General features: G+C 37.8%; 1 protein-coding gene across 2 annotated transcripts in view; it reads left to right on the top strand.

Annotated features, from left to right (window-relative positions):
• The window catches only part of Dus1 (Dihydrouridine synthase 1), a 230224-nt gene that overhangs the window by 22738 nt on the left and 193464 nt on the right, over positions 1-14022 (top strand). The window lies entirely within an intron of this gene.

Raw genomic sequence — 14022 nt, 5'->3', positions numbered from 1 at the left:
CTCTGTGCAAATACATGTTATCATGGCCTCATGAGACACATTAAATCTAAAGTATTGACTATTAAAAGTAAAATCATAATATACAAAACTTTGATTAGACCAGTGCTTATCTATGCCTCAGAAACTTGGACCCTTAATAAACAAGATATAGACAGATTAAATATATTTGAGAGAGAAAAATACTAAGAGCAATTTTTGGACCAGTACAAGTAAAGAATGAATGGAGAATACGATACAATGCTGAACTGTATGAACTATGTAAGGAGGCAAATATCATTACGATAATAAAAACTGATCGTTTGAGATGGGCTGGACATTTGGCAAGAATGGAAGACTCACGACCAGCTAAAAGAGTCTGGAGACTAGAGGAAGACTGAGAGCTAGATGGAAGGATGACATAGAAAAGGATGCTAAACGTATTGGAGCGCTTAACTGGACTGGTAGAGCGAAAAACGGAGAGGGGACACTTCTTGGCGAAGACTTCTTGGGACAGCCAGGACTCTTGATGGGTTGTAGGGATGATGATGATGAAGGCGGTTCACACATTGGAAACCACCGTTTTCGCAAACATCCGCACGAAACTTGTGAGATCCTCAAGACCGACGAGATGGATGGAATAAAACATGCCTCGAAAACTTCGTTTCGGCGACCATTTTATGCACTTAAGTTGTGAGATCTGAACGATCCGGACGATTGAGGTTTGATCGATCGAGCGCGAAGAGATCGACTGAATAAACGCAAAAAAAAAAAAAAAAAAATGAGCTGAAGAAAATTGGATGACGATACAGTTTTGAGATCTTTCTGTGTGCATTTTTTCTCAGACTGTCGGTAAATAAATGGTGGGTTACCACTCGGCACTAACGGTGAGACTCTCCAATAGAACAGAGATGACAGGATCAGAGCGGCGAAAGTATGAAACAACCATCTTCTTGCCAGTGCTTCGGTCTCTTTTGATTTTTGTTGGCTTATTTTCGTATGGGAAGATCCATTGTGTCAATTTCTGTTTATTTTCTGGGTCATAACAGTAAATCCAAGTTTCGTCACTTGTTGCGATGCCAAAAACAGAATTTGACTGTTGTCGGTTGAGTTTTTTAAGCATTTCCTTACACCAATCAACACGGGTTTGTTTCTCAGCTTCTCTCAAATTATTTGGAACCCTCCGAGCACACAGCTTCCTCATAGCAAGATGAATATGAAGGATCTTTGTATTGCACTCATACTTATCCCCAAAGATACCGGAATCTCGGCATAGGTGATTCGATTATCTTCTTTAATTAATTGACGCATATTTCTGTCACCTTCGCGGAAATCGTTGCTGACACTACTAAGATTTATTTCAAATCATCCGTCCTCAAGTGAGGTTGACCACTGGGATCCGGAATTAACAAACATAAAAGATAAAGGGAAATGAAACGAGCAAAATAATGATTCGATTTGTACATTAAAACAAAAATTTACGTGTTAACATATAGATGATAGTGTAGAATTTGAAGAGAGGCCTTCAGAATTTCCATTACAATCTTCTGAACCTCATAAAAGGGAATTTTAAAGGATTCAAGGATATTACATGTAAATGTTGGTAAACAACCCCTTGCTCCAAATAGTAAGCCTGTAACATCCCAGTTGTAAAGCGAAATGCCATATTTTTCACTGAGGTACGGAAGGCATGGTAGATATTTAGCTCGCTTGTCATCATTTATCTGCAGTGCTTGATTTGTGTCTCGTTCAAAGCAAATCGTAGGGTCTAAGACCATCGCTTTCTGGGTTATTCTATTGATGGCAATTATATTGACTCTTCTATGAGAATCGTCTTCACATACACAATGAATCTCCTCATGTCCTTCCCATCCTCTGTTTCTTAGCAGGTTGGCAATTGCTGTACGGGCACGATGGTGTCTGTTGTTACGCAGTAGCTCTCCCTTCTTACAGAACCCCAGTACGTGGCCAAGTGTTTCAGTCTCGCTGCAGCCGGGATGGCGACAACGGGTAGTACTGAAGGTTCTGCCAGGGACGTTGCAAGACATCAATCATTCACAGTCCTTGATGATGGTGCTTTGTCTTCAAAAGTCGTTGGATGCATTAGTTTTGCGTCAGTGACGATTTAAAGTTATAGCCTGAAAATCTTGTCGACTTAAATCCATTAATTTGATAGATTGTTAACTTCAAAAATATCTAGCAGCCAAACTAGGAAGTACTTTTTGGATTTGTAAATAGCAGTTGTCTTGGGAACTGAATTATATTTATTATCAAACAAAAGACAATCAAGTTTATTGTTATATATATCAGTTTGCAGAAGCTTCCAATGGTCCCCTTATCAGGAATGTTGTAAATGTTCCTTGAAAATCTCGGAATGGATTTTTTGGAACCAAGAGGTATGTAAAAATAGTCACGAAAACATTTATGTAATATAAAGAGAAGTAATAATAATAATAATAATAATAATAATAATAATAATAATAATAATAATTTGACTGCCTCCGTAGTCTCTTGGTCAGCATGCTGGCTTCCAGATTAAGAGGTCCCGGGTTCGATTCCCGGGCTCGGCCCTCGGTGAAATTTTCTTCAAGAAGAGAAATTCCCTGGGTGTCTAGAGTCTGGAAATTTGTATGAATGTGATTGTGAGTGTGCCGGGTTAATATTAATTAACCAATCATCACAAATTTTAATATAAAAATACATCAGGACTGTCGCTGTTCAGTAACCTAAACCCTAGATCATATATGTAACAGATATGTCGGGCTTATAGGCTTTGAGGTTAACAACTTTTGTCAGGTTTACTACGCTGCCATCTAGTTGTTACATAAGAGTCACGTCATAATTCCCATTTGAATTGCATTAGCGACTGTGCTGCCATCTCGTGTTCGTTTACGGCGGACGGGTAGCGATCCTGGCGGTTGTTCTCTTCAAAGTGCTGCCGATTTTAACGTAGCGAGGATTTATTTGTTACATATATGATCTAGGCCTAAACACACGTTTCAGTGTCACATTGTTGACAAGTAACTCCATCTATTAGCACAACCATAAAGCATCTAATAGATGCTATAGAGTTACCAACAACGAAAATAATAATAATAATAATAATAATAATAATAATAATAATAATAATAATAAAAATAATAATAATAATAATAAACTCACCAATAGAAAATAATAATAATAATAATAATAATAATAATAATAATAATAATAATAATAAACTCACCAATAGAAAATAATAATAATAATAATAATAATAATAATAATAATAATAATAATAATAATAATAAACTCACCAATAGAATTACATTTTTTATATATAATCAACCAATAGTAATGTCTCTTTCGTGTAATGACCATCTAATGACCAAAGAAAAAGAATTTTATTATGGTTGAACTCTGGATTTTATACCTGTTTCTGCATTTTAATGCTGCGTTTTCATTCAACGAGTCATTCCATTCGTATGAACTTGTTTTCTTTCACTGAACGTGTGTGATGTAACTTGAAGCTGATGTTTTCCATCATGTCACATCGCATGGCTATTTATCATGTCTGTTCGATTGTCACTACGAATTGGACGTCACTTCTGCGAGTGAGTTCAGCATTCTATTTCCATTTGTCGTCTCGACAATCGCTCAATACGTACACATATTCCGCCTCGCGACTGTCTTCTGTTTTCCAGCCACAGCCTTGTTAATATGGAATCGTGATACAGAATGATAAAGTAGCTATACACGTCGATGCAATCTCGCCATTTTGACTTCGTATAAAACTCTATTGAAACTACATAATGTGTGCAAATAAAATATCCTAGTTTAACTTTACTTACATGAATATACGAGTAGACAGACACTCACTTGTCTTTCCAGTCGTAATTTTGTAGCAGTATGAAGTGTCCACATTGAAAAAAATGTCCTAATGTTATTGTGTTCTCTTGTTGTCAGAAATGAAAAACGGAAGGAAAAAAATTGACAGGGGATTTAAGGAACTCGCAATAGTTACTTACTTACTGGCTTTTAAGGAACCCGGAGGCTCATTGCCGCCCTCACATAAGTCCGCCATTGGTCCCTATCCTGAGCAAGATTAACCCAGTCTCTACCAACATATCCCACCTCCCTCAAATCCATTTTAATATTATCTTCCCATCTACGTTTCGGCCTCTCCAAAGGTCCTTTTCCCACCGGTCTCCCAACTAACACTCTATATGCATTTCTGGATTCACCCATACGTGCTACATGCCCTGCTCATCTCAAACGTCTGGATTTAATGTTCCTAATTATGTCAGGTGAACAATACAATGCGTGCAGTTCTGCGTTGTTTAACTTTCTCCATTCTCCTGTAACTTCATCCCTCTTAGCCCCAAATATTTTCCTAAGAACCTTATTCTCAAACACCTTTAATCTCTGTTCCTCTCTCAAAGTGAGAGTCCAAGTTTCACAACCATACAGAACAACCGGTAATATAACTGTTTTATAAATTCTAACTTTCAGATTTTTTTGACAGCAGACTGGATGACAAGAGCTTCTCAACCGAATAATAACAGGCATTTCCTATATTTATTCTGCGTTTAATTTCCTCCCGAGTGTCATTTATATTTGTTACTGTTGCTCCAAGATATTTCAATTTTTCCACCTCTTCGAAGGATAAATTTCCAATTTTTATAGTTCCATTTCGTACAATATTCTCGTCACGAGACATAATCATATACTTAGTCTTTTCGGGATTTACTTCTAACCCTATCTCTTTACTTGCTTCCAGTAAAATTCCCGTATTTTTCCTAATCGTTTGTGGGTTTTCTCCTAACATATTCACGTCATCTGCATAGACAAGCAGCTGATGTAATCCGTTCAATTCCAAACCCTGTCTGTTATCCTGAACTTTCCTAATGGTAGGAACTCGCAATAGTTGCGTGAAATATGTTTACTCGAATTGACTTAATAAAACACACATACAGGATGCCCCAGGAGAAATGTAAAATACTTCAGGATACTGTAGTTTGGGTTAACCTACATCGATACACCTATGGCCGAAATCTAATGGTTGAGGGCGATCTTTTAAATAGGGACAGGCATTATAGGTCAACAGCTATTTCTACGTTTTAAAACAACGTGATACTGTATAATACATAATTGAAAACGCGGTATCTTGGTACTGTTCTAATAAATTTCACTTCAAGCACAACTCAGAAAATAAAAAAGACTAAGGAAGAGACTAGTGAAGTGGTTTGGAGTGTGATATTGTATGGGGCTGATACATAGACATTTCGATGAAGTGAAGAGAAATGACTGGAATCATTTGAAATGTGGGTATGGAGAAGGATAGAGCGTGTAAAATAGACAGACTTACTTACTTACTGGCTTTTAAGGAACCCGGAGGTTCATTTCCGCCCTCACATAAGTCCGCCATCGGTCCCTATCCTGTGCAAGATTAATCCATTCTCTATCATCATATCCCACCTCCCTCAAATCCATTTTAATATTATCTTCCCATCTACGTATCGGCCTCCCTAAAGGTCTTTTTCCCTCCGGCCTCCCAACTAACAGTCTATATGCATTTCTGGATTCGCCCATACGTGCTACATGCCCTGCCCATCTCAAACGTCTGGGTTTAATGTTCCTAATTATGTCATGTGAAGAATACAACGCGTGCAGTTCTGTGTAGTGTAACTTTCTCCATTCTCCTGTAATTTCATCCCTCTTAGCCCCAAATATTTTCCTAAGAACCTTATTCTCAAACATCTTCAATCTATGTTCCTTTTTCAAAGTGAGAGGAAATAGACAGACAGAATAAGAAAAATGAAGCTGTGTTGGGAAGAGCGGGTGAAGAAAGAATAATGCTGAAACTTATCAGAAAGAGAAAAAGAAATTGCCTGGGTCACTGGCTTTGAAGAAACTGCCTACTGAAGGATGCACTGGAAGGAATGGTGAACGGGAGAAAAGTTCGGGGCAGAAGAAGATATCAGATGGTAGACGACATTAAAATATGTGGATCATATGGGGAGACGAAGAGAACGGAAGAGAAGAGAGAGGATTGAAGAATGCTGGGTTTGCAGTGAAAGAGCTACCGTTTGATAGAAAACTATGAATGAATGAAATTATACTGTATTGTACGAATGCCTTTGTACCTCAGTTTGACGTATGGTGAAATAGAAGAGAAGGAAGGCATAATGGTCTTAATTTCACCCTAATAAATAATTCTAATGACTATTTCGTTTATATGACGTCATTCCGTTTTCGGCCAATGAAGTGTAATGAAACTTTGAATCCCAACCAATCACAGTCATACATCGCGATAATTTCTGCAGCTCGATTTATCACTATCAATTTATCGCATGGTCGTTCTTTTGTTTAGTTAGTGTCCCCAACTGTTTTCACGTAAATCGTTGAGCATGGATCCATTGTACTAAATAAAGTGCGAAATCTTACTTCCACATCTACATCTTCATCTTCTAATTCCATGTTCATGATATCTAACGAAAATGAGACTCATTCATAACAATTGTGCATTTAATTAAAAAAATTACAACGTGTTCATAATTCTTGTGTTCGCTTCGTCTGCGATGTCCGTCGCGCTGACCACATTACCCCATCCTTCCAAACTCTAAACTGGCTACGGCTTGACGAACGTAGAAATTTTCATTCTCTTGTTCTCCTTTTCCAAGTCCTTCACACTTCTACACCTACCTACCTTGCCTCCCGTTTCAGTTAACTGTCATCATATCATAATCTCTTCACACGCACGCAAAATTGCCGCATACTAGCCATACCAACACATAAGACATCATCGTATTCATCATCATACACAATCTCGCTCTCGTGCTTGTGGAATGCCCTACCCAGTGACATCAGAGACTGTCGGAATTTAGTAGCGTTCAAAAGCAAGCTTATTAAGCATTTTCTTACTGCGTAGAGTAGGTTTAATTTTTACTTAATCAATAAAAGAAATGCTTCTCTCTTCTTAACTTTTATTAATCAGTTAATCTTTTAGTACTTTGATTTTTATTGTATTTGTAAATTTAATATTAATTGTAATTATAATTGTAATTGTATTCTTAATATTGTAGTTGTAATCCCCTGGTAGAGAAGAAGAGAAGGCCTGATGGCCTTATCTCTACCAGGTTAAATAAATAAATAGAAATAATTAATGTTTTAATCAGGTTATTTGTATTATACTCTAAAATGTTTAAATTAAATTACGATTTCAGCAGATAATGAAAACGTATTTCTGTTATAATAACAAGAGAAAAGCGCAGTACATGTAATTAACATTGTTAAACCTGTATTTCACTTTTCTGAATTGGCATTACTGAACAATTTTTTATGGACGTAATCGTTATTCGTTTATTTCGACTTCACAATGTCTGAATAGGTCAAGTATTCATAAATATACAATTATTAACATTTTGTGAGCGAATTTTAGGGATATATTATTTACATTTTTATTTTGTTCACGAAATAGTCCTGATAAATTTCACTTGCGGTCTGAGATTTCCCAAATGAAATCACTCGCTTCGCTTGTGAATTTATCGGCAAATCTCAGACATTACTATAGATAATAAATTCTGATCTACTATTGATTATCTTTTTAGGTCGTGTATTTACTCTGAAACGGTTAGACATTTCTTGTATATCTTTTGCAGTGATTATTCCTCAAACATCCCATTAATCTTTAACAGGATCCATTTTTCATTAAGGTGCATTCTTCTAGCCTACATAAGTCATGTGAATTGTAACTGTGACCACTATTATATATTATAATTTTACAATTGTTTATTGGTTATAAAATATGTATTTTGATGCCAACTATAACCCTAATATACCTCAGGGAGAAATAGGGTTTATTAAATTGGATAATAATAAATAAATAAGTTCTGATTCTAAAAATATCACATCCCTACACATAATACAACTTTGTGAAATAGTGCTTTAGGTTCAAGGTTGGTAGCATTGAAGTCCCAACCATTTTTGGTCTTCGGTACCTTTGATTATGCTAAGGACAATATGAGAGACTGACGTCGACCTGCGGACTACAGTTTCCGTGTCCCAGTAAGCTGGTGCAGGGGAGTTACAGTAAAACTCACGATATACGAAAATTGTCATATTGATTTTGCGATACGTTGATTCAGCTGTATTTCGGAACAGTAATGTAATCAAATATAAGAAGTCAGAAATAGTGCTGTCGTAAAGAGAATCGTGTTACGGGAAATTGGTCTTCTAACTATAAAACACGCGCTGTCTGCTGTCCTTTTCTGAGGAGAGCAGTGTAAAAGGACAAAAGTGCAAACTCAAACTTTGCAGGGTCCAAAAAACGTCGCAACTTCTCCTGGTAGGAAAGGTCGAAGTTGAAACGAATGGCTCTGTCCGCGAAGGGTGCGGTTTTTAATGGCGACCCACATGGGCACACCCAGCCCAGCAGCTTGACCTACATGGAGATTAAATCAAATTGAGTGTGTGTTTATGCCCTCTTGTTGCTGGCCGCGCCCCTGTGTGAGGGATGCCGTGACCCCTTGCAATTATTTTATCTCATACCAAACGCATGTAACTCTATTTAATCTACTTGAGATAGCGACATTGGAATTTTACTCCGTGCGCTGAAATGTGTGCTACTTTCAAGGGTATTTGTGGTAGTGACTAAACATTTTAGGCTGTGGCCTATTCTAGATGTATGTTTTGTCTTAGGCTACAGTTACGTACCCATTACAGTGCAGGAGATTAAGGTCAATTTCGTCTAGCGATGGAATCTGATTTTAAGACCTGTGATCTTGTCACTGTGACAGATTTGTCACTGGTTCCAACTGTGACTACAGTTCCAAAATCACAGCTCCGAGAAATCGTGATCTCCGACCGATACATGATTCAAAGCGATGGAGACTTAAGGCTTGTTCACAATAAACCGGAAACGAGAATCGGAACGAAAACGAAAACGGTAAAATTGTTAAAATGTATACATTTAAATGTGAGCATTCACAATTAACGAAAAGCTTGCCGGAGCCCGGGATCGGGAACGGAGAGTTGGCCAAGTTTCAACTTCGGCGTTCACGTTTCCGATCACAGCCCACTAGATCCATTCTATTGCCATCTAAAAGCTATTTTGTCGTCGTATATTTTGTAGCAAGAAGACCGTGACATAACCTATGCATTATTTTGTTCTGTGCTGTGCATCATGGAGCAAGTTTTATTTGATGAGATTCTAATATTGAGTGTTGAGGAAAATCCTCACGTTTACGATAAGCGGCGCGCCTCGTATAAAGATGAGAAAATGAAGGAGAATACGTGGCTTTCAATAGCTGCATCTTTGAACACCGATCGGAAGCGAATCACATTTTATTATTGTATTGGTTGTATTACACACTACATATTCACGCTTCAATTCGATAACTACTGTTGTGTTCATTTTTGTTCTATTACAAATGTTTCTTCTTTAATTATTTTACGTTATGGTAGACTTAAAATAGGTTGTGATAATAAAGATGCATGGGCATATTTATAGTACCGTACCTAATGAAATGTTTTAGTTGAAATTTCGAAGTAGGTTAACCTGTGTTTATGTTGGCTGCCTTGTACTCATGAGAGAACACCATTGGCCAATTATACACAAATAACATCAGAATGCGTAATATCGACTTTACATATCGTTATTGACGTACATATCGATATGCATCGTCGTCTACGTTCTCGGTTTATTGTGAATCAAAAATTTTCATATTGACGTCCTCTGCTTCTCGTTTTCATTCTGGTTCTCGTTCCCGGTTTATTGTGAGCCAGCCTTTACGTACAGTACTGGCAAAAAAAAAAAAACCGGACTGACCCTTGTAGCTGATTTCAGAGTCACAGATTCAAATTTTGCTAGTCACAAAACACATCTATCTTATATAATTAATTGTAACAATGACATTTATTGCATTTGTTCGATTCTTATCGTCTTTTGTTTCCTTCGGAGCCTCAAACTTACAGACGAAAAAACTTTCAGAGTTTTATTTTCATCTGGCATCAATATTACATTTCTACCTCTATTCGGCAAAGATAACTGCGTGTTTTTACATTAAATAGCAGTACATACCTCTGGCTTCACTATCCATATCGAAATTACCACAGTTTGATACAATACACAGCACAGGATTCTTTTGTATCAGCTACAAGAGTCGGTCCGGTTTTTTTGCCACTACTGTACACTGGCGTTCGAAGATAGCTGACCTAGATTTTTCTGATCGTGTAAGCGGAGTTTCTAACCACGGGATAAGTCAGAACCAAAGATATAACAAATTCACAATCTTTCAAATAGTTGTCGACCTGGTTGGCAAGTTGGTATAGCGCTGGCCTTCTATGCCCAAGGTTGCGGGTTCGATCCCGGGCCAGTGTGCTTAAATGCGACAGGCTCATGTCAGTAGATTTACTGGCATGTAAAAGAACTCCTGCGGGACAAAATTCCGGCACATCCGGCGACGCTGATATAACCTCTGCAGTTGCGAGCGTCGTTAAATAAAACATAACATTTAACATTTTCAAATAGTTACACTACTTCTCAATAGGTGGCACTGTGTTGAGACGGGTAAAATGTGTTGCGGAAATGGTTTTGTAGATTAAGTATAAATTATTCTCATAATTGACAGTATCAGCGGTTTCCCGCTAAACTTAGTGCTTTTTTTCTTTTGCAATCGTTAGATGGAGATAAAATTCTGAATTCTATAATGCGGGTATATTTATCTGCCATTGGCGACATTGAATGTTATCTTCGCCATCTATTCATATAAGTAATAACTGATGAAGCCACACTTACACCAACGAATTATCGATCAGTAGGGGTCAGGTATCTTTGAACACCAGTGTACTGTACGTATTACTCCCGTGAATGCAAGAGACGAGAGCTAGTAGTCGCTATTATGTTTCTCAAATCCCCCAGGTTTAGTGACTTTTTCTCAAAATTGGCAACACTGACTGAAGCTATATGCATACGGGCTATTCCATCTCAAATCGACCGAAATATAGAGAAAATTGACCTTACAATTTCTAAATACAATGAAACTGTTTTTTATACGTAGAGAACTGTGATACAATGCTTTGTGCAAAGTTTGAGGCATCAGAATTTCATAGTGTTTAAATTAAAATTATTTAAATTTATCGTATTTTCATAAAATTTGCAACTTTAAACTGTTGTGGCTCCGAAACCCTTTCACACAGTGATCATGGTTTATTTTGATGCTGAGAAATTAAAGTTTATATTGACATATAAACAGATTTTCTTATTTTTTATGGAAATGGACAAATTTACATTTTTCCTCATTAAGACGCCTTTGCCAAGGAAGAAATATTTAAAACATACATAGTTAGATTCCGCTTTGAAAGTACAAATAAACACATTTTTTACCGATGGCACGTTGATAAGAGAGTATTGAAAATATCAAATAAAGAAAATAAATAGTACGCGCGTGAAGTAACCAGCTGACTGTGAGACGGGAGCTAGCCCCGAGACAAGCAAGGCCAGGAGACAAACACGTGATGTGTCGTCTAGCAGTCATGGCTGTGCTAGCTTTACCACAGGTTTTCATAAACACAGGAGTAAAATGACGCCCAACGCTCGCTTATCTTCAGCTCTCGGCCAGTGCGTGCGGTACTGCGCCGTTCAAGTCTAGGCGTGTGAAAATAATCTGTTTAATACCCTCGAAACTTATTGCCGTACCACTAAGCAAACAATGCCGAATCCCTCTTAATAATGCGAGGTTTTTTCTCAATATTTTTTTTTTACATTTTTACAAATGGCCAAAAAGCCTAAAAGAAAGTAAAATCAGATTATCTGTCTCTCTGTATACAATAAAAATAAGGATTACTTCTTAACATAACCTACCAAATGTCAGCTTCAAAATAAGCTCTCGTTCAATGTTCTGCAGTAAACGGTTCCAGAGTTCTGAGCGCTGAAAGAGGCTTGTTTTTATAAAATACGCTAAATTTGTCGCTCAATAGTACGAAAACCGTTTGACTCTCGATAGTATATTTTTGAAAATGCACTCTCCTCAGCACCTAGTATAAATAGGGAAAAAAATAGAGTATAAAAAATGGGAAGTTTTTTACTGATAGATTTCATATGGAATAGCCCATACGCTATATTCTTCCAGGAATGACTCACCTTCGTAAACATTCTTGGGACAGCGCGATAATACAGGTCAGAGTGTGTTTTGTTTTTAGTATACTCGCTGCTCGAATCGCTATTGTTGATATAAGATATGACACCGGTATATCAATTGAATTAGCAGGAGAGCGATAAACATAAACATCTGAAGGCTAGTGATGGGAAACATTGAAATTTTTGATTAAATATATTGCTAATTTAACCGGTACGTTACGGGTGATTGTAATGTTGGAATTCATTCCGGGTTTGTTCCGATATACGAGCACACCTACGCCTTGCAAAGAACAGCTACGCCGTCGTCATGGCAATTTGGAAGATTTATAGGACGCAAGGGGCCATTCTCCTGTCTTAAGTTTCTCTAGCCATTGCCATTTGATCTATTGTGCGGAATTTGATGGTGAAGTTCTACTAAATGGCACCGAAACATGCTACTAACTCAATTACGTTCAATAAACATCATTGTTTTGTTGCCAAAATATTTCATTTTTATTACAGTGAGTTTATAGAGGGGAGTTGTTCATGGGCGCAGAGGAATGACCTGCAGATCAGAGTTTATGATTACTTTCCACTTACACGTTAGTCACATCTGATATACTGGGTGTTCATTTCAAAGTGTGTCATGACGTCACTGTTGTGAATCAGCGATTTGAAGCGAGTTTCAGCTTTTATGTCAGAGAAGTTGCCTATTAATCAAGGCGTTCAATCTGAACTTGAGAACGTGTACGGTATAACTTGAACGTCGTAGCAACAGATGGCGGTCTGTACTGTCTGTGTGCTACCATAACCTCTTTCCAACTGTGTTTTGCGCGGCCAAGTCGTACGCAGGGTATTTGTTATCATCGGTTGCATACGGCAACCATTCCATAATACAAATCAAATGCTCCGTGTCCATGTTGACCGTCGAAGTTAATGTCAACAAATACGTAAGAAATCGCCTTAACCCTCTCCCCATATCCCGACAGTAAGAAAAAACCCACCTCAGTACATGTTTCCAAACAGTTCACATTCCTGCCACTACCGGCGTTACCGTACGTATCGGTAAGTACTCTTCAGAATGAACGCCGTACTGGCTATGCAACTTCTCTGACACCTAGGTAATACACCTCTGCGGAAGTGTAGGAAGAATGAATTCTCTAGGCTCATCGACTAGCCATATGACGGCATACAGCGAGCCATGACACACTTCGAACTGAACATCCAGTAGATCAGTCATATGGAAAAAAATGTTAGACATCAAGCAATCATGACAGTCCTCATCGATAATTATGGATTATACTACATTATAGCTCAGCAATTATTTCATATTCCCTTTCGATCAGGCATAACAAACATGTGTACAGTGAAAACAAGCGCCAAACAACAAACGAGGCGTCCACACCTGTGGAGTAACGGTCAGCGCGTCTGGCTGCGAAACCAGGTGGCCCGGATTTGAATCCCGGTCGGGGCAAGTTACCTGGTTGAGGTTTTTTTTCCGGGGTTTTCCCTCAACCCAATACGAGCAAATGCTGGGTAACTTTCGGTGCTGGACCCCGGACTCATTTCACCGGCATTATCACCTTCATATCATTCAGACGCTAAATAACCTAGATGTTGATGCAGCGTCGTAAAATAACCCAATAAAAAAAACAAACGAGGAAATAAAGTAATCCGAGAGGCTAAGCCTGAAAACACCGAAATGAATAGAGTGTATAGAATGTAAAAGTTTCCTGATGTTGCAAGTCCCAGCTTGTCTGTGTTCTTCAAGTCTTCAATTCGTGGTCATTTTACAAAATTAATTAAGGAATACCTTATACTGGGTGTTAAAAAGTATCCAATATTTTAGGAGATGCTAATATACATCAAAACAAGAAAATAATGTCTAATAAACATGGGTCCTACAACACATACTTTCTAAGATATGAACACTTGTTCATAGGAGGTGC

This window comes from Periplaneta americana, chromosome 1 (assembly GCF_040183065.1).
Source record: "Periplaneta americana isolate PAMFEO1 chromosome 1, P.americana_PAMFEO1_priV1, whole genome shotgun sequence".
Lineage (NCBI taxonomy): Eukaryota > Metazoa > Arthropoda > Insecta > Blattodea > Blattidae > Periplaneta > Periplaneta americana.
The sequence above is the reverse complement of the archived record's forward strand: the minus strand, read 5'-3'. Positions and strand labels throughout refer to the sequence as shown.